Below are 19,091 nucleotides of genomic sequence, written 5' to 3'. Positions count from 1 at the left end.
GATCATGTATAAATTTCAGGCCAACCCAAGCCAAACACTGACAGATGGAGTTATCATCTCTCTCTCTCTCTCTCTCTCTCTCTCTCTCTCTCTTTCTCTTTAGCAGTGAAATATTTTACTAGTTTATTGTATGCAATTTTTTTTTACAAAAATTCTTGAAATATTTGCCAGCACCAAATAGTGTAAAATATAAAACAAATATTGTTCACTATAAATAAATGAAAGCAAACCTGGCAAGGAAACATTCAGAACAAGGCTGTTCACTATTTGCTTTAAGGATTTCATTTTCTCACCAGTGAGTAGTTTGGTGGTTAACAGCATTATTGCCTGTCAAGTGAGCTCTGCTAGAAGTCTCTAGCCTTTCTTGATAAAACTTGTCTAGAACTCCTTTTGTGTAAGACTTGTGGAAATGTAGATTCTCCGAAAACTAAATTCTTCCAAGAGGGAGATTTCATAGAAACAATAGACTGCCAGTAAACACTTTGAGAGTAAACATGTAACAAAGGAAAGTGGGCTGGGGCGATGGCTGAATAAATTACTCATGAGACAAGTCACTGATCTGGAGAGTCTAGACTAGAGAGGACCATTTTCCTCAATAATAAAGGTTTTACTAATTTTATCCAGGTAGGTGGGTAAGTACCAATTGAATGGAAGACCCACTGAAGAAACAAAACCATCACCTTCATTATTTTTTTCGTTTCTTGTCAGTTGTTTTTTTCCCCCTTTTTTGAAAGAGTTGCAATACTTTGCTTCCATCTGAGCCAGAAAACTCTTCATTTTTTTCCCCCGATCCTTTTGTCTGCTCTGGTTAGGTGCTTTTAGATCACCTGGTTCATTCCCCAGATATTTCTGCTTCTTTGGCTTCTTCTTGAGCCCTCCTTTTCCTTGCATCAATTTTTTTGCTTTGACTCCTGGAGGAAAGCTTTATAGGGCGAAACTTCTCCATAATCAAAGGCCTGTTGTATGATGTTGCACATTCTGGGCTCAGCAGTGTATTCGGCACATGGTATAGACTCCATGATTTGATCCGTATCACCCTTAACGTCCACATAGGCTTGTTTAATCTCAATCAGCTCTTCCCTCAGAACCAATGTACTTCTCGTCAAAGGCCTTAATGTCCTCTAAGGTTATCTTTTTAAAGAGCAGTCTCCAGCAGGATGCCCAGTCCCGGTCCTGGCTCAGCCCCTCCGACTCCTTGTGCACCCTCACCTGTTCATTGTACAACGCCCGTTTGTCCCGTCGCTCAGAATAGCGTAGACTTGGCCCAGGATCTGGAACTGCCTGGTGGCCTCCTCCTGGCCGGCCTCGCCCACGCGGTCCGGGTGCACCCTCAGGGATACCTTGTGGTAGCCGTTCGATCTCGCTGTCCGAAGCCCCCGCCGCACGCTCAGCACCTCGTACGGGTCGGCGGTGCCGAACTCCTCCTTGCAGCTCTCCAGGAGCCCCCTGGCCGCCGTGGCCCCAGGCGGGGGTCCACCTGGAATTATCATCTCTTAATCCATTAGGATACAATTAAAGTCACAACGAGGAATGGATCAGAACTTTCTCTATACTAGATTCTTTTTTAACTAAAAAAACACATTTCTGTTTAATATCATTGTACATGTATAGCCTATATCAGATTACATGTCATCTTGGGGAGGAGAGAGGGGAGGGAAGGGGAAAATTTTAGAGCTCAAAATCTTATAAAAGTGAATGGTGAAAACAAACTAAATTAAGAAAACTTATTTCATGTAAAGAAAACGTTCAAGATGGCTTCGAGGAGGTGATGAGACAAAGTGACCTTAGATATTGTTTAAAATTTGTCATTTGCATAGTAGCTTTCCATTTTGGTACAAAATTAATATTTTCTACCTTAATTCAGTCTTTTTTTTTTGAAGTGATGATAAGAATTCGTTGAATTCCAAAAGTAGATTATACTTTATGAAATATAGGAAAGGCAGTATGGATTTGTAATCCATAGATAGAAATTTGCCAAATAATGAGAAAGACATAGGTAAGAGCAAAGAGGAGGCAGGAATTATGCTAATAATCATTTTTCCCTATAAACTATTTTTTGGCCCCTTGATATAGTTTCAAATGTGAAGAAGCAGGAAAAATCAGAACAAAGCACAATTTTGCTTAAGCATTAATAGATGTAGTTTTATTAGGAATATTTTGATTTTCAAAGGTTACAAAAAGATACTACTACCTTTTTTTTAAAAGAAAAACAACATGTTTTATTGATATACTACTTCCCAAACAATGTCTGTCCCCATCACCAAATAGAATCTTCTCATAATAAAGTTTAGATAAACAAAAGCGATACACATATTGGCCAAATCTGATAAGTGTGCCACATTCCACACCTATAGTACACCATTTCTCTGCCAAGAGGAGGTGATGGTCTTCACTATCAGTCTTCTGAAGTCATGATTGCATTGATTAGGGTTCTGTTGTATTTCGGGGTAGTTTTCCTTTACGTTACTGTGATCATTGGCTAAGTTGTTCTTATGTTTCTGCTTGCTTTGTTTGGTACTAGGTCATATAAGCTGTTCCAAACTTCTCTGAATTCTTCATTTCCAGGATGTCCTATGGTATAGGCCTATCTAATTAACATATTAAAGACTTTATTCATTTTTGAACTGATATGTGTATGTTAGTGCATGTGTATGTGCATGTGATCAGCTCTTTATTGTCTACTATAACTTAATTCTACTCCAATTTGTTGCTTCATCTGGTATTTTGAGTAAGACTATAGGAATTATAGCTGAAAGGACTATAGAGATGATTTTGCAAATGAGAAACCAGGGGCTTAAAGAGAGTGAATGACTCACCCAAGGTAATTAAGGCAGCAAATAGTGGAATGTTCATCTTTTATCATCTTTGTCAATTTAATGGGTATGAGGGGAAACCTCAGAATGTTTTAATTTGCATTTTACTCATTGTTAGTGGGTTGGTTTATTTCATATGATTGTTAATATTTTACATATTTTTTAAAACTGACTAATCATCTTCTTTTACCCGCCATATATTGGAAGATGCATCTTATTCTTAGATACCTGTATTAATTTCCTATATATCTTACATATTAGACCTTTTTCAAAGATATTTGCTAGGAAATTTTCCCTTTAATTGAAAGCTTCTCTTTTAATTCTAGCTGCTTTTATTGTGGCTGTCCAGAAGTTTTTAGATTTTATGTAATAAAAACTATCTATTTGTTTTTTTGTGATCAACTCTATTTTCTGTTTGATTAAGAATAATTTCCCTAGCCATGGATGTTCAAGGTATATCAGTGATCTTTCCATTGCACAATGTTGTCTATGGAGAAGAGAATTATTTTTTTTAAACTAAATTTTATTTTTTTTCCCAATCGACAAAAATCCACCTTGCCTTTCTTCCACATCTCCTCCCACCTCCATTGAGAAAAGAAAAAAAAAACCCCTGCTGTTACAAAGATAAACAGCCAAGTAAAACAAATTACCAGATAGGGTGGATAAAAATATATTTCTCAACCTGCACTGTGATATATCACATCTCTACTAGGAGGTAAATAGCATGTTTCCTCATGAATCTTCTTTGGAATTGTGCTAAGTCATTCCATTGATCAGAGCTCTTAAATCTCTCAAAATTGTATGTCTTCATAATATTGTTGTTACTGTATAAATTGTATTTTTGGTTCTCCTCACTTCATTCTTCATCAGTCCATACAAGTTTTCCCAAGTTTTTCTGAAATCATTCATCATTTCTTATAGCACAATAGTATTCCATCACATTAATATGCCATCACTTGTTCAGCCATTCCCCAATTGCTCAGCACAGTTCCTGACATATAGTAGGTGTTTAACAAATACTGATTTATTGATGGGCATCCCCTCATTTTCCAACTCTTTACCACAAAAAGAGCAATTACAAATATTTTTGTAAGTCCTTAGTTGGAAGGTTTTATTTTTTTGTTGTTTTTTGCTCATCTCTTCCTTAATTTTCCCTTCCTCTATTTCCTTCTCTTTTCTTTCATTGCCCTTTTCTTCTCTATTGAGTGAAATGTATTTTTGTGCTCCATTTTCTCTCTTTGTCTCTTTCTGTCTCTGTCTGTCTGTCTGTCTCTGTATTCTTCCTTCTTTTGGCCAGTTGAGGTTCAATGAGAGTGAGAGTGAGGTTCAATTGTCACCAGCTCTCTTTTCCTTTGTCTAAAAATTTTCACCTGTGCTTCCCAATTAGGTGAGATAATTTTCCCTATCCTTCCTCTCTCTTCTTCCTCCTTAATTATATTTTCTTCCCTATCCTTTCCATTCTTCTTTTAAGATCACTAAACTATAACAAAACCACTACCAATTCTTCTATATAATTGGAAACCCTCTAGGATCTCTGATGATGACAGGGTCCTAAATAGAGACATATTATCTCTGCATAGCCAAAGTTAACCTCATTTAGTCCTTTATGATTGCTCACTTATGTTTACTTTTTTGTATTTCTCTTGCCTCCCAAGTTTGTATTTCAAAGTTTCTATGCAGCTCTGGTATATGCATCAGAAATGCTTGAAAGTCCTCTATTTCACTAAAAGTCCATTTTTTTCCTCTGTAGGATTATATTTAGTTTTACTAAGCTTATGTCCTTCTGGAATACTGTATCCCAAATGTCTAACTCCTTCAAAGTAGTGACTGATAAATGTTTTGTGATCTTGAGTGTGACTCCTTGGTACTTAAGCTTTTTCTTTCTTTCTGCTTGCAGTAATTTTTTTTTAAACCTGGAAGCTCTGAATTTTGTCTGTAATATTCCTGGAAGTCTTTGCTTTGGGGTTTCTTTTAGAAGATGGCCATTGGGCTCTTTATATTTCCATTTTGCCATCTGTTCTCTGAGTTCTGTGCAGTTTTCTCTTAAGATTTCTTGAAATATGATGTCTAAGGTTTTGGTTTTGATTATGGCTTTCAAGTAGTCAAATGATTCTTGAATTATCTTTTCTTTTTTTTTCCTCCTCAAAACATTCATTTTATTATTTATAATTTTAACATAGTCAGGTAATATCTCAGTCCCACGTTTGTGACGAAGCAATATCCCCCAGTTATGAAAGTGCATTGTTATGATGGCAAGATTTACTCCCAAGTATCAAGGTCTCATATCACTGCTGAATGCTTATAGGAGAGGATTTCTTCCTCTATGGCTCCAAACTCCAACTATAGGGAATGCTGTCTCCATTGGGTTACAGAACAGGATAGATGGCATGGGTAAAACACCACAGTAGTTGTTGCGGTCTTTTGCAATATGCATGTAGCCTTTTTCACCCCACTTCACACCCCAGCTATTTTTAAGAATTCAGAATTTCTTCTGTTGATTGGTTTTCATGTCCATATCCAACCAACAGTAAAGCATGGTTTGTGTAATGTGATTTGCATTTTGGGTCAATGAAAATTCCTCCTCTATAGTAGATAAAGGGCTTCTGTGCATTCACTTACACAGACACTGACCCCACAGATGCCACAGTCTTCATCAGAATTTCTTCATTTCCAAAGGGGAGGACTACATGTTTTTTGATTTTAACAACTGTGCATTCCCTGTTATATGAACACTTCTTATTTTTCTTGGCCACGTAAGGGTAGCACTTCTCAGCGACTAAGCCCTTATTTCTTTTGATATAAATGAAAGCACCAGTGACACTTCCCCCACGACAGCTTTGGAATCTGGAACAGTCAATTAGGTTCTGTTTACTCAGTTCTACAACTTTGCCTGTTTTCCAGAAGAGCTGGCCTTCTAGAGATCCAGTTGCACTGAATGCCCAGTAGAAGCTGTACCTCCTGTGATGTCTAACAGGGGTCACATAGCTAAGCTTTCTCCAGTCGATTGATTTGGGAGGATCAGAAAAATTTTTAAATCTCTCCTTATCCTTGGTGGTGGCATCTTAGGATTCAGCATTTCCTTGAATTCTTCATCAGTCATGTCTGCAAAATCATTCACCTCCAGGTAGTAGCTCAGCTTCCCCTCTTTATACAGGAGATTTTGACTATTAATGAACTCCAGGTTCTCCTCCCACATGCCTCCTAAAAGATTCCTCCTTCTTCTAGTCATGGCTGGTGAAGAGCTGGGTATTAGGCAGTTTTTCTCAGTGCAGGGAACCATATGTTGAGGTCTAGAGGGTTAGGGGTGCTGGGATCCCAAGATCATGACAAGTGGATCCTGCCCAAAAGAATTCAATGCAAGCTTTCTTTTAGTCAAAGAAAAGGTTTATTAAAGATCCGCCATATTAGCCAGACTTTTAAGGAATCTCAGCATCTATGAGCTATTGGCTAGATTGTAAAAATCTGAGCAGTGGCTAGATTATAAGAATCAGAGCCTGAATTATCTTTTCTTGATCTATTTTCTACGTCAATTGTTTTTGTTTTTGTTTGCTGTGAAATACCTTACATTTTCTTCTATTACGTCAAGTCTTTTGAGTTTATTTTAATATTTCTTATTGTTTCATGGAGTCATCATCTTCTCTTTGGTCCATTCTAATTTTAGGGAGTTTGTTGCTTGGGCAAGTTTTTGTGGCACTTGCACCCAGCTATTAATTTTGTTTCCAATTCTTTCATCCATACCTCTGATTTCTTTTCCTCTAGAGGTCTCATTTTATCTATAAAACATATTGTTAAGCTCTTAAAGAAAATTATTGCTTTATCCCTTTTAGTAATTTTAGTTGAATGCATGCCCAAGCTGTGTTTTTCTTTGATGCTTTAATTATAGATGCTTCGGTGTCATTCTCTTTTGGATTTGTGACTTGGGTGTCCCCCTTACTGTGGTAGTTTTTTTATGATGGGATTTTTCTTATGTTTGCTCATTCTTACAGCCTACTTCCTCACTTCAGATTTTATGATAGGGTCATTTTTGGATGTAAAGTCTGTGTTATTTTGTGTTCTTTTGGTCCAGCTACTACTTTCTTGGGTTGAGTATTTTGTTATTTCAGTATCTCAGGGACAGCTTAGACAGGGGACTTACAAGCTTTTAATGTGCTCAAAATAGTCTAATCCAGAGCAAAATCTTTTTTTTTTTTTGGTAAGGCAACTGGGGTTAAGTGGCTTGCCCAGGATCACACAGCTAGTAAGTGTCAAGTGTCTGGTCTGAGACCGGATTTGAACGCAGGTCCTCCTGATTCCAGGGCCGATGCTCTATCCACTGCACCACCTTGCTGCCCCCAGAGCAAAATCTAATTGCTACTTCATCCCCCAAATCCATCTGCCTTCCTCTCCAGCTCTGCAAGTTCCTGACCTGGGTTTAAGTCTGAGCAAGAAACTGTAGGCTTGCCTCTGGTTGGAGTTCTAGTATACTGTTGTTGGAGTTAGCCACTATCATCTAGATGAAAAGCTCTGTAGATTCAAATCAACAGAATTGTGGGCTCCCTTGTGGTCTATAATTCCTGCCCTGGTTATTCCACCTCCAGTTTTAGACTAGGCTTGAGGCTAGAACTAAAAACCTATTCCACCTCAAGGATTAGAACCTTATGGCTGCTGCTTGCTCCTGAACTTGCTTCTTATTCAGTGCATAACATAGTGCTTATGACTACTCCTTAATCTATAATGCCACCCTTAGGCACTTCTACCAGCCATAAATGGGCGGTGAATGACAGAGCTATCAGTTGTCACCTATTCTTGCACACTATATTAGTTTAGGCCCCCTGTGGTAGAATTGGGACCTCTATTTCCTGTGGCTCATAGCATTTTTCAGAGCTAGAATGCTTCACATAATTGTTCCTGGCTAGATCTCATTTCAGTGTCTACAGACACCTTTCTTTGTCTCCCTTTATGAATTTAGGCTGAAAATATGACTCACCATATTTTTTTTAAATTTTCTGATCTGGACTTAGTCTAGTGATTTTCTACATCTGTTTAATGGAAATATGGGTGTGTGGGTGGATGGCGGCAGAGCTTGCCAATGCTTCATTCTTCTACTCTGTCATCTTCATGACTTCCTTTCCAACAGTTTATGCAGTTGCTGCCTTTAATCTATTCTTTTTCTCCCTCTCAACTTTCTTCCCTACTGGAAAAAAAAGAAAAATCAAACCCTTGTAAAAAATAAACATAGTCTAGCAGAAGAAATTCTTATATTGGCCATGTCAAAAAATGTGTGCATTATTTTGCCTATTAGTCCATCACTTGTCTGTCAGGAGGTGGGTAACATTCTTCGTCATCAATCATCTGGAGCCACAGTTGGTCATTGCACTGATCAGTTCTTAAGTCTTTCAGAATTGTTTATTTTTTACAATATTGATGTCATAGTATAAGTTGTTCTGGTTCTGCTCACTTTACTCTGAATTTCTCTGAAACCTTCTCTTCATTCTTTTCTTTTTTCTTTTTTTTTGATTAGGCAATGGGGTTAAGTGACTTGCCCAGGGTCATACAGCTAGTAAGTGTTATGTGTCTGAAGCTGGATTTGAACTCAGGTTCTTCTGAATCCAGGGCCAGTACTCTACCTACTGCACCACCAAGCTGCCCCCCTCTTCACTCTTTATAGCATGGCATTATTCCATTCCATTCATTCATATTCTCCATTCTTTATGGAACATAGAAAGCTGCCAGTAGATATATGACATTCTCATCCAGCAAGCCTTTTCTATGTGGGTAAATTATTTTCATAAAGATTTTTTTAAAGATGAGAAAATAGGCAATTAATCTTGTATTGTTTTAACCTAAGACTGGGTTTGAAGATAGCTTTCAAGGTTACATTTTAATCTGCTAAATGAAATGTTTTAAAAAAACAGCAAGCAATAATCACAATAATATCTTGTATTCTCCACATCTTTTAATCAATAATATGATTGTATAAATATGATATGCTGAGAATTATCCTTTATAAAAATCTGTAAGTTCCCTTTCCATGTTTTCAACAAGGACGTTCTCAGTACTTGGCTACTTCTATAGCTTAGTGATCTCGTTGATATTAATAGTAACTGACATTTATATAACACTTTCAGGTTTCTAAAATACTGTCAATGTATTATTTCATTTGATCATTTTAAGTTTTGTGAGATAGGTACTATTACTATCTCTTTTTTATAGCTGAAGAAAGGAAACTTAGAAAAGTTACGTGACTCTTCCAATGTTACACAATTGTGAAGTTTCTGAGGCAAGATTTCAATCTGTGTCTTCTTGACTCCATGTCCAGTACCCTGTACTGTAGATCACACTGTGTCTTGTTTGATATGGGTTCTCCTTCTAATTGTATAGATTACTATTCATAAATGTCTTTTTTTCCTGAGTGACTCTATTCTGTGCTTTCTCACAAACCTTTATAGGGTATGCACTCAATATATTGAGGACCTTTCTCTAGATCTCTTGACATTGTGTGGATACAAAGTAGGTTTAAGGCTATTAATCAATTATTCCTTACTCTCAATATATGTCTGGCCCATCTCCTTTTCAGTCATACATCTTTCTAATGACTTATTCTCCTGCACAATTCTTCACTGTTGCAACCTATTTGCCCCCACCATGTGCCTCTCCATTGCTATTTGGGTAACCTGAAACTTTAATTATTCAGAGACCATGATAATCTATGACTTTCAGTCAGAAAACACCACTAGAATAATATCCGCTTTTGAAAGGTTGACCTTTGTTTCAAAAGCTTGGAGTCATTGAAAGCATTATGCAATTTTTCAGAGATTCCAACCCGCTCACTTCCTCTTGTTCAATTCTGGTCCTAGTTTTTCCTCCATCCTCAGAGTCTATCTAAAATATATTTCCTTGTAAAGCAAGAACTTGTGAGATATTTTTTTAAAAATCCAAATGAATTTTGCTATTATGTTGTCTAGCTCTATAAAACACTGCCTTGGTGCTATGATTGGGTATAACACTAATTTAATTTAGCTAGTATAATTTTTATTATATGGCCATGACACATGAACAATGACTTCCTCCAATTTCTTTCAAAGCCTTCCTTTGTTTCTATAATGGTTTGTAAATATACTTATGCATCCTAAGTGTGTCTTGGTAGATTGGTTTCCAGATATTTTATGCATTTTGTTGTTATTTTGAATGGGATTCCTCTCTAGCATTTCCTCTTTGTTTTTGCTACTGTTATGTAAAAATGCTGATTTTTTTTTGTGGGAGGAGATTATTTCCCATTTATCCATTGGGGAATGACTCACTTTTATAAATTTGAATCAGTTCATTATATATCATGAATATTAGAGTTTTATCAGAGAAAGTTGCTGTAAAGATTTCCCCTCCTCCCCCAGTTTCCTGTTTCTCTTCTAATTTTAACTGTACTAGTTTTGTTTGGGGAAAAAATTAATTTTATATAATCCAGATTGTCCACTTTATCTTCCCTCTTTATTTCTTGTTCAGTCATAAACTTTTGCCACAGATTTATAAATCAGAAAGGTAATTTCTCTCTTGCTCCTTTAATTTGTTTATAATATCACATTTTATGTCTAACTCATCAAATAATACTTTCAAGAATTTTTTTCTCCATTTTATCTTGGACCTACCTTCTCAAAGAAGCCACCAAGTAGCAATCTGTATGTTGACTTTGTTTAGAGGATTTTGTCAGTTTTTCAAAGACTTCCTTGGTATCTGGTATCTTCATCTTCTATAAGTGATGTTGCCATGAAATAAAAATTATCTTTATGGTAGTCTTTTACATAGTTTATGCTTATAATGAGCACTGCAAATCAAGATGAATAAGTAGTCTATCAAATTATGTTTCTTGTTGTCTTTCGGTGTGTGATAAAACCAACCCTGCCAATACCTTGCAATACAATGGGAAAGAAGGCTGGACTTGGAGTTAGAAAAGACATAGGTTCAGTTTCTGTCTCTCACACACATCTGCAGTGTGTCTTCATCTGTAAAATGGGAATAATATCGTACCTAGCTCATAGTGCTGTTGTGAGGAATATACTATACAAACTTTAAGATGCTGCATAAATAAGAGGTTTTTTTTCATTATCAAAGGAAAAACTGGGAGCATCCCTCTATTGGACTGCAATCTCTCAAGTTATCCAGTTTCACTTCTAGTAAGAATACTAAAATTCTTCTGATACCATAGCAGTTCACTGGTCATTATATAAAGATCTCACATTTAAAAATCAATAGCTAGATTAATTTATATAAACTATGTAATCTATGTGATTCTTAGCACCACCTACCTCCTTTTATCACTCTTGAGAAGTGGCAGAGTGAAGAACCAAAGGTCACTTAAAAACAATTCTTTGTTTCACAGGATTCCATGGCCAAAGAGTTTACTCCCAATTGGTGAAGAGACTTTCAGTGCTCTAGGAAGAATTTAATAGGAAAGAAAAAGGCAAGAAAAAGAAAATGAAGGGAAAAAATTCTGTGAAACCTGCTAATGGGCCTCTCTAGATTTAGCTCTGCTGTTCTTGGACAACTAATGTATTCTTGTCACTAGGTCCATGCTTGATCCTTTTCATCTTCAGGTATGCATTTTACTGGTGTACTTCTCTAGGCAACCTGCTTCATGTTGGCGATAGATGATAATACAACTAAGTTTAACACTGAGAGCTGTCATCAAGCTGGACTACAGTGTCTACTCCCTATTCTGGCCCCAGACATGTGGTTTGGACTGGATTCATTTCTGGGGTGATTTTGCCTCCAATTAAAAGGATTAGATTCCCTTTTCTCATACTCACCACTTTGCTAAGGCTCCACCTGAGCAAACCAAGATGAGTTTACTTACAGCTTAGGTCATGTTCCACATCTAGAGTTTCTCTAAAAAGGAGAAGTAAAAAAGTACTCTATGTACAATTTGAATCAGATATGAGACAGGTAATTTATACCTGTACACAAAAGAAATGCTAAACTCACAGTGCAAATTGACAAAAATTTAAAAATAGGATTCATTAGCTCTTAACTTATAATTACTTTTTCAATCTGCTAAGAGGATGATCATTAAATCTCATCAAAATATGAAGCAGTTTGCAGGACTGCTAATTAAGCATTTTACATTTTACTTCAGCTCTATGTTATCCAACATTACCTAAGATATATTTGATGGCCAGGCTTGGACCAATCCTCTTGTTGATGGCTGTCCTCTCCCAAGAGTGCTGGAGTAATTGCCAGAGACACCCCCTCTGCTGTCATTCATGAGACCCAGAGCTTTCAGACTTTTTGAACTCACAAGGTCACCTCCAAACTTAGACACATCTATCTTTAAATAGATGCTCATTCACCTAAGAGCAGGAAAGAAAAAAGATAAAAAGAGGCAGCCCAAACCCAGGCTTATATTATCTAGGCAGGTCATGTATGATGTAAACTTTTTGAGGGCCTGGGATATTTTTTGCCTGTATTTGTATTCTCAGCACTTGCTTATTAACTGACTGTAGACGGCATGTGCTCATGGCCACTTGGAAGCTAGGGTTGAGGTTAGGACAAGCTTTCCCCTACCCCCATCCCTTTGTTGTGAAACAGCTCAAAACCATCCTGATAGGATTGGTAGCTAGAAAGGAAAAGAAGAGGTGACAGGTTACACTGTCATTTCCTTTTATATATCCACTGAGCCATCAACTCATGCACCTCCACAGCCAGTAAGGGAACTCTTCACCATCTCAAAGTTCAACCCTTGAGCTCTGAGTCACACTCAGCCCCCAAATTCTCTTGTGGTTCACCTGAACAATTGAACACACTCCATGAAATGGTTCCCATAGGAGAATTTAATGTCACTGCATGAGAGTAGTGCAAAGCCTCAGCTAGCAGACCTTTTTCTTTTCCTTCCTCTGCTTATCCTGTGTATGACTCATACCTTATCTAAGTTGAGTAGGATATTGAGAGTTTGGGGATTTAAAAAAGAGAATCTCAGGATTCTTTCACATTTGTCTCTAGCTGGGTAATAAGTTATAGCTCGGAATAAAAGATTAAAAAACACCTTGAAAAACTTTTACTGAGGAATCCTTAAGCAGGTGATAATGACACATAAAAAAATTAAAGTACATATTGACCAAGGAAATCCATCCACAGTCACTCAGTCAACAAGCCTTTTTTAAGCCTACTCTGTGTCAGGTGCTAAGCTCTAGGAATACAAAGAAAGGCAAAAGAGAGTCTCTACTGTCAAGGAGCTCACAGTCTAATGGGAGAGACAATATGCAAACAACTAGGTACAAACAAGATATAGACAGAATAAATTGGGGATAAACTCATAGGTAAGATACTAAGATTAAGGAGGACTGGCAAAGTCTTCTTGTAGAAAGTAGGATGATAAAGATTTGATCATACCAGTTCTTTTTATTGCCTGTTTCTTGAATGCTTAAGATAATATTTACAACATTACTTGAAATTTTAAATAATAAATCCTTTTGTCTCTTTGAGAGGAGTTTTGAAATAAACAGATTTTGGAAAAGAGTTGTTTCTTTCTGGAAATGCTTTTTCATCTCATTTATATCATCTCCAGGACTGTAAACCTTCACCCATGGGCTTTACCATTACTCCTCAATTGTCAAATATTAGAACAAAGGTTCTTTATGAGTGCACTTGACTACTATTATTATATTATTATTATTATTATTGCTATAGTTCATTAGACCATAATGAATGTATGTAATTATAGTTTAGGTGAATCCTTCTAAAACATCATAAAATCAGTTAGGATTTCAATTAGGTAAAGGGCAAAGATGCTGATATCTGCTGATATTTCTGGCAAAAAAAAACCCCAAAATAACACAAAAGCCAGGGATTTTTCAACATCTCCAGTTCTTGATGAGTGTTTGAAAAGTCTGTGATTTACTTTTGCTGTGAGGGCATATGAACTTGCTTTTCCAACAGACTGAGCTTTTCCTAACTAGGATGACACTGCTCCTTACCACTCTTGTCTCTAATAGCTTGGTTGGATGCCAGGAAAGAACAAGAGAAAAGGTCATCCCAAGCATATGCAAACCTGTTGCTTCCATGGAATTTGAGAGTTCAAGACTGCGAGCCTTCTCCTTTGGTCAAATAACGTTTTTCATCCAAATGTCACATTTCAAGCCAAAGACTATGCTGACACATCATTTAATATGCGGTTTGCATGTTTGGGGGCTAACATGTGTTACCACCAACTCATACAAAAATATTCATAGTAAATTGTCCATCAAGTTTGCTAAAATAACATCAGAGAATGAGTGAATGATTTTAGAATAGTTTGACTTTCAATTCCTCTATTGCTTGAATTATATATTTTCTGTCTTATTTCTAGAAGGAATGAAGAGACAGCTGAAGAGAGGACCTTAGCTCCTTTCTCTTGAAAGCCAGCCAAGTCAAGTTTCCATTTAACATTTAAAAGTCATCTAGACTCATAGAAACAATAAACAACAATAATAAATAAATATAACTCATAAATAACAATAATAATAATCATAATGGTGTTTATATCACACTTTAAGTTTTGCAAATATTTTACTTGTATTATCTCATTTGATTCTCATAACAATGTTAGGACTGCCTATGATGTCCATATTATCACTTTAAACCCTAAGTAATTTACCTAGCTACACCAGTCAGACTAGCTATATAAAGGGCCCTTCTACACTTCACTTAGAACAATGAAGACATAGCTTCTCTCAGGGTCACCTTAGTCTGACATAGATACCCTACAAAGACATATCTTAAGGGAAAAGAAATAGCCCCAGAAACATCACCTCAGGCATGCAGCAAGGCTGGCTGTTCAGTTCTTTATTAGGGTTATATATGTCAAGCCAGGACCCCCAGGAACCTACCAACAGAGCTGCAAACACACCAAGGGTATGCAGATGGGACATATTCTGTCTTCTGGTTTCCCTTCCTGGAGGGAGATAATGCTGGTTTAGCACATAGAGATCATGCATAGAGGGTCCTTGACTACTAGAGCCATGATGTTTCCTAGGTATTGTGGCAGATGAAAGATGAAATGAGCAAGAAAAACAAAGGTTTGATCTTCTAAGCACATTGATTTATTAAAGCAAAGTATGTCAATTGCCTAACAATCTGGGGGCAGACCTTCTCAGCTTGGTCCTGGACCTCAAATACAGGGTCCTCAAATACAGATTTTTATACACCAAAAAACAATTAATCAAATAAGGCCAATTAATTAAAAGGAAGCTATACAACCATTAGGTAATCTAATTTCTATTTAGAGGAAAGATTAGGGACTTTCCACATTGGGAGAGGGAGAGTGAACAGGTGCAATTCCCTGAATTCAGAAAAGGAGGTATCTCACTCCCCAAGTATCTGTAAATAATCAAGGGAACATGGAAACAATAACTGATTGATCAGTATGGGGTTAATTTTCAGATAAGATATATATGAATTTCATGGGACATACAATTGTGAGAAAACTCCTTGCAGCAATCTTTGGATATGACCAGGTTTCTGATCAGCATAACCCTGGACCTTAGTTAAGATTCTTGAAGCAGCAGGTAGAGGTGGTCCAGTTTCCCAGCCATTCAGGGCTAAGTTCAAACAATACAATAAGATTTTCTCCCATTTCCCACAATTGAATAAAGTTTTCTCACAAGACAGCATTTGGATTAGATCCATAATGGAATAGAAAGGGAACCAAGCTAGCTCCAGAATTGAGTTACATGATGGAGCCAGTGTGGTTCACTTGATTCCCACAATTAACCATTTGTTGTCCTAATCCTCTCAGTTCCCTCAGTATGACATTTCCACCTGATTCTTCTCCTTACCCTGCTATAATATTCTGGTCATAAGCACCTTCAGCATGGAGATGCCATCAGATTCTATAACATTCATGCCTTCTTGGTTTGTGTCTCTGTGACTGAGCTGTATTGTTTCTCCTATGGTGGTAATAGCCTCCACTACCTTTACTACAGATATCCTTATTTTCATAACATTTTCAGGTTATATTGCTTGACTAGAGTCCTAAGACACTACAGATGTTTCGATGATGCAGTGAGAGTGAAGGAAAATGAAGAGATAGCTTACTAGAATCCATGGTTGCTCAAAAGAAATCATCCTGGAAATCCACTTAGAAAAAAAAGTGGGTGAATAATGTATAGTGCCTGGATTGTGACAGTTGGTAGGTCAGAGTTCTCATTGAGTTAGTCCCTTGGAATATAAATTTTGGACAAGCACTGTTGATAGACAAGAGCTGGGTCTCATATAATGGGAAGAAGGAGAAGACTGGATCTCAAGTAGGAAATGGCAAAATGCTTTCAGTTATTTATAATAAAGCTGATCACAGACACAAAATTATCTTTTTAAAAAATTATATTTATTTTTTTCAATTAGCAAAAATCTTTCTTCTTTCCACTGCTCATTTTACAGATGAGGAAACTGAGGTAAACAGAGGTTAAGTAACTTGCCCAACATCACACAGCTAGTAAGTGTCTGAAGCCTGATTTGAACTCAGGTCTTCTTGACTCCAGGTTTGGTACTCTATCCATTGTACCACCTAGCTCCCTCATATATACATACACATATATATGCATACATATATATATATGTAGAACATGAAAAATGAGATATAGATATCTATGCAAGGCACATATATGTGTGTGTGTGTTGTATTCTGCATGCTGAGTCCTTCACCTCTCTTTCAGGAGGTGGGTAGCATGTTTTATCATTAATCCTGCTTGGTCATTATCCTGATAAGAGTGTTTGTCTTTACAAAAGTTTACAAAAGTCTTTTCAGAGTTGTTTGTCTTTACAAAATTATTGTCATTGTATGGTTCTGTTCTCACTTTGCTCTGCATCAGTTCGTACAAGTCTTCCTGGGTTTCTTTGAAACCATCCCTGTTAACATTTCTTACAATACAACAGCTTAGAACTTCACAAAGATTTTTGAGATACTTTGTATATAAAACCAATGATAACTTGTTTGGGGGAAGTAGCATGAAAGACATTAGCGACCATGTCTGACCTGAAAAAAAGAAGAATCAACTACATAGTGAGAATGAGAGATAACAGATGGACAAACCACTAGTAATACACACATATACACACATCTACACATATACAGATATATACAGATGTATATATACACACATACATATGTGTGTACACACACACATGTATATATACAAAAATATGTATATATTTGTTATTCAGTCATATCTAATTCTTTGTGACCCCATTTGGGGTTTTCTTGGCAGAGATACTGGAGTGGTTTGCCATTTCTTTCTCCAGCTCATTTTACAGATGAGGAAACTGAGGCAAACAGGCTTAAGTAACTTGCCTAACGTCACACAGCAAGTAAGTATCTGAGGTCAGATTTGAACTGACCAAGATGAGTTTTCTTGACTCTAGACCCATAACTGTATTCATTGGGCCACCTAGCTTCCCCATCCTCCATCAGTATATCTAGGTAATCTAATATAGTCTGGATTTTAAAAATCAGGAGCCTAGAATTGCTCTACCATTCAATAAAGATTGTTCATTGGCAAAACAAAGTAAATCAGAAGAATAATATCTATATAATTGGTTGAAGGTTCTCAAGAAAGTTTGGGAAGAGGATTTTGGTTATAGTTACAGCTATGGCAGTCTAAAGGCATAAAAGTCATTTAAAATCCTTTTCATCCATCTGATATAATTTCTTCACCATTGCATTTTACTCCTTGAAGTCACAAAGCTGATTTTATTTTCTTAGCTGAAAGTTTTTACTTTGTTTCTCAACCTAGAATCTATCTCCTTTGATCACTAGAGGAGGGCTCTTTGTCGGATCTCTTGTAGATGTGACAATAACTGCACTTAGCCTGACATTCAGCTCATCATTTATCATCTTAATGGATAACTGGGCAGCTGCTGAGGAAGGAGCATATACTGGAAATGTGATCAGAAGACTGTCTTTGAGAGCAGTGGTTAATGAGGCCTTTTAGCCTTTGTGAAGATTTTACCCTGTTTAAATTTGACAGTTGGAAGCATTTCCGGAAAAAAAGTAAAGCACCCATGGAACACCACATGTTCAGTCTCCAGATGTTTAATTTGGGGAGGAGGAATGGGTCAAAGCTCATATCAGAAGGTGACTGACAAACTTGCTAATGAGGTACCTTTAAGTCCTTGTGCTTCTGTGTATTTCAAGGCCATTTCTGTGGTTAATGTTCCCAGAGTTTATCCTGGCAGAGTTAGTCACTCTCACTTTCCACCTTCTGTTTCTGTCTCTGACTCACGTGGCTGCCTCAGGCTGGTCAGCCAACTGTTCTGAGGCTTTCTTTCTTCCTCTGAAGATGGAATGGGTAATAACATTTACCTCCTATGTGGCACTAATGATGGGAAGCACAATGCTTGGGATGATGAAGAGGTTAATGCAGTCAAATGCCTCTTGGGATAGAAAACACTCCCAGCATGCTCATTTCCCATGCTTTGGGGAGGGCATGTTCATGCTGATGGAAGAGTAAATCCTAAATCCTATTTGAAAAAAAGGCACAATTTCTGAGTAAATCAGTGGTCTAGCTTTTCTGGGCTGAGGAGGGGAACAGAAATCTCTTTTCCTTTTCATTGTTTCCATCTTTTCCTCTCTTCTCTTTATCTCTCTACCTCCCACGTTTTTTGTTGGATGCTTAGAAAAGAGGCACCAGAAATGTCCATAACTTTAGCGTAAAGAAAGTAAGTAGAGGAAGTGGCCATTAGGTAGGCCACATTGTTATCTGATGACTGGATATGCTGAGGACATCTGTTTTAAGCCTCAAAAGTAGGAAAAGTCAGCACCCCACTCAGCTCTCTGCCAAAAGGAAAGCTGGAAAAAGGGACTCCTTGTCACACAGCCACTGCAACCAACTGAGTTTAATATACTCCTGACTGTCTCCTGGTTCTTAGCTTCTGCTTTCTACCTGGCTTGATCTTTTCCTTCTGGCATTTCACTCCTTTTGCCCATTGGTGTTTTTGTCACTGCTTCTGCAGCCTCCTTGGCTCTGGGCTTACTTAGCTTTTCCCATTCATTATTGGATATTCTTTTGGTAGTATGTTATCTGCTACTACTTCTATCCCACCTTGGATGCAGTGGGTCTGGAGTCAGGAAGACCTGAATTCAAATTCAGCTTCAGGTACTTTCTAGCTGTATGACCGTGGGCAAGTCACTTAACCTCTCTTTGACTCAGTTTCTTCACCTATAGAATGGAAATCATAACAGCACCCTTCTCCTAAGGTGCTGTGATGATAAAATGAGATAACATTTGTAAAGCACTTTGTAAACCTTAAAATGCTATATAAATGCTAGTTATTATT

General features: G+C 37.2%; 1 pseudogene; it reads right to left on the bottom strand.

Annotated features, from left to right (window-relative positions):
- Window positions 1-729: 729 nt before the first annotated feature.
- On the bottom strand, window positions 730-1,490 carry LOC114054411 (annotated as a pseudogene).
- Between the last annotated feature and the right edge of the window lie 17,601 nt (window positions 1,491-19,091).

This window comes from Vombatus ursinus, unplaced genomic scaffold (assembly GCF_900497805.2).
Source record: "Vombatus ursinus unplaced genomic scaffold, bare-nosed wombat genome assembly UNPS02014813.1, whole genome shotgun sequence".
Taxonomy (NCBI): Eukaryota; Metazoa; Chordata; class Mammalia; order Diprotodontia; family Vombatidae; genus Vombatus; species Vombatus ursinus.
The sequence above is the reverse complement of the archived record's forward strand: the minus strand, read 5'-3'. Positions and strand labels throughout refer to the sequence as shown.